General features: G+C 43.2%; 1 pseudogene across 1 annotated transcript; it reads right to left on the bottom strand.

Moving 5' to 3' along the window:
• Positions 1-683: 683 nt before the first annotated feature.
• On the bottom strand, positions 684-1,566 carry LOC307064116 (mitochondrial nicotinamide adenine dinucleotide transporter SLC25A51-like; annotated as a pseudogene). The gene has a single exon. The product of its transcript is annotated as a mitochondrial nicotinamide adenine dinucleotide transporter SLC25A51-like (transcript).
• Positions 1,567-3,244: the final 1,678 nt, after the last annotated feature.

Here is a 3,244-nt window from a genome sequence, read left to right as displayed (position 1 = left end):
GAAAACTTTCATCCTAGAAAGCAAAATGGGAGATGTCATTAGTTGCTTTAGTCTACCACGTCTAAAGAGAAATAATTCGGATAATGACCATCCCAACAGGTGCTTAGTTTCAAAACAAATATAAGCAATTTATCATGAAAAACCTACACGTAATAAGCTGTTTTTCTTCTCTGTTCTGCTCCTTTGTCCTACCATGTATAAGTTAACAAAAACTACGCTTTGCAACTCCTCCTAAAAGCAGAGAAGCAAGAAATGGAGTAATAGAAGTAAGCCTGAGAATTCATGGGACCCTAAGAGCCTTTTCTCTGCCTGGTCATGGCCACTTACGTTTCAATATGGAAGACTTGGAAAAAAAGAATCATATCTTGGCTGTTAGTTTCCTTGTCAAAAGCCATCAGATAGACAGCTATTAACCAGGCAATTAGCCTAAAGTTCTCAGATAATGATTTAAAAAAAATACAAACAGACCCCCCCCAAAAAAACAAAACAAAACAAAAACCTTAAATTTTCGTACTGAAATCTTTTATTCTGAATTTGTTGCTGCTTAAAGAAAACAGCTTTGCCCATAATTCATTGTGCCCTGGATTTATGACACCAATTTGTATTTGGCCGATTAGAAACAAGGCCAAACTGCATTCTTCTTAGATCTATTCAGTTGATAAATGGCACTTAACTGATTTCTTTCATATAATCTTTAACAAGAACTCATAAGTCGCATTAATTATGCCCCAAGAGATGGGGGACCGATGGTAATTCAGATGGGCACCTCTGAAAAGATTTGTCAGTTTCCTGTCCCATTGTAGCCATATTTTTTGTAAAACCTTAGGGAAAGACTGAAATTCCCCACCAATCTGAGATTGCATGCGAGTTTTTGCAACATTAACTGGAAAAAACAAGATTCCCAACATGGCACCCAACAGGCCTCCACAGATAAAATCATTGACCAAATGAGCACTGTGAGTCGTCGCTGTAGGCAGGTGCTCCTTGATGGGACCTCGAAGGCCAAAAAAAAGGACATTGCTGAATCCATTACGGAAAAGAACGGGCACCAAGCCTCAATAATACTAATTCCATGGCATTTCAGTGCCTTGAAAGCCTGATAAGTGTTTGTAAATTTGTCATGATGCTTGTGGGCTCAAAGCAATATTTGAACGCTTTCCAATGGACTGAAAATTGCTTCTGTTGTCCCTGCAAGTACTGCAGCCATATTAGGGTTGCAAACTCTGGGGTACTGATATGCTTACGGAGAAGGCAAGATAAATCCTCATACAGACCGGCCAGTGTAGTCGTTTTCTGCATTAATGGGGGAAGGATTCCACCATACAAGTTTCGAAATCCATCCCTTCTCAACTGAAGTACTGAATCCCAGATTTTGATTCCATACAGCCGTTGCCGAAAGAGCTGAATGGGAAATGTGACTGCTATATTGTTGAGAGCTGCACGGCTGCCACACAAGTAATGCTTCATTTCACTAACATTTGCGATATGAGGTGATATAACTTGCTTTGAAGATGTTAGGATTTGTGGCCTCTTTTCATGAGCTTCTGAATCCATCGTTTTGCTTAAGATCTTCAGGGGCTTCCCTGGTGGCACAGTGGCTGGGAGTCTGCCTGCCGATGCAGGGGACACGGGTTTGTGCCCCGGTCTGGGAAGGTGCCACGTGCCGCGGAGCGGCTGGACCCGTGAGCCGTGGCCGCTGAGCCTGCGCGTCCTGAGCCTGTGCTCCGCAGCAAGAGAGGCCACAGCAGTGAGAGGCCCACGTACTGCTAAAAAAAAAAAAAAAAAAAAAAAAAAAAAAGATCTTCTTCAGGAAGGATTTTTTTTTAACCTGATACACCATGATCAATTTCTTCCATTGTTACTGCTCTGTTAGGTTCTCTCTTCTGGAGTCAACTTTGATAACTGGATTTCCCATCACCACGGGCACCCGTCTCCACGGCCGGTACCCGCCCGCCCGCAGGTTGGCGAGCCCACAAGCCCGCGAGCCAGAGCCGGCGCAGGCGCAGGCGCAGACCTAGACCAACCCCCAGAACTCAGGGCGGAGCGTGATGCGCTCGACGCCTCCGCGCCCCCCTCCCTAAACCCGCGGAGGGTCAGGTGACATCGGCCAACTCCTGGCAGCGGTTTGGCACCACAGGGCAGGTGTAGGGTCACCCATCACACCTGTTGTCAGGCTCTGGGGTTCTGCTTGCTGATATTATGCACTTCTAATCGAAGAGAGCTCCAAATTCTATATTTTTTCCCCTGTGCAGTACGTTGGCAACTTACTATTACTGGTAACTTATTTTTTTATTGAAAAATAAACATTTGTTGCTGTACAATATTGTGTAAGTTAACAGTGTACAATCTAGTGATTCGCAATTTTTAAAGATTATACTCTATTTTAGTTCTAAAATATTGGCTGTATTCCACATGTTGAACAATATATCCATATAGCTTGTTTTATACCTAATACTTTGTACCTCTTAATCCCCTACCCCTATATTGCTCCTCTCCCCTTCCCTCTACCCACTGATAACCACTAGTTTGTTCTACATATCTGTGAGATTGCTTCTTTTTTTTATATTCATTAGTTTGTTGTATTTTTTAGATTCCATATATAAGTGATATCATACACTATTTGTCTTTCTCTGTCTAATTTCACTTAGCATAATGCCCTGCAAGTCCATCCATGCTGCAAATGGCAAAATTTCATTCATTTTTATAGCTGAGGAGTAGTCTATTGTATTTGTACTTTTTTTTTTTTTTTTTTTCGGTACGCGGGCCTCTCACCGTTGTGGCCTCTCCCGTTGCGGAGCACAGGCTCCGGATGCGCAGGCTCAGCGGCCATGGCCCACGGGCCCAGCCGCTCCGCGGCATATGGGATCCTCCCGGACCGGGGCACGAACCCGTATCCCCTGCATGGGCAGGCGGACTCTCAACCACTGCGCCACCAGGGAGGCCCTGTATTTGTACTTTATGATGATAGCCATTCTGACAGGTGTGAGCTGTTATCTCATTATGGTTTTGATTTGCATTTCCATGATGATTGATGGTGTTGAGCATCTTTTCATGTGCCTATGGGCCATCTGCATTTCCTCCTTGGAAAAATGTCTATTCAGTTCTTCTGCCCATTTTTTAATTGGGTTGTTTGTTTTTTTGATATTTTGTTGTATGTGCTATTTTTATATGTTGGATAGTAATCCCTTATTGGTCATATCATTTGCAAATATTTTCTACCATCAGTAGGTTTTCTTTTCATTTT

Source organism: Hyperoodon ampullatus (genome assembly GCF_949752795.1).
Source record: "Hyperoodon ampullatus genome assembly, chromosome: 15".
Lineage (NCBI taxonomy): Eukaryota > Metazoa > Chordata > Mammalia > Artiodactyla > Ziphiidae > Hyperoodon > Hyperoodon ampullatus.
The sequence above is the reverse complement of the archived record's forward strand: the minus strand, read 5'-3'. Positions and strand labels throughout refer to the sequence as shown.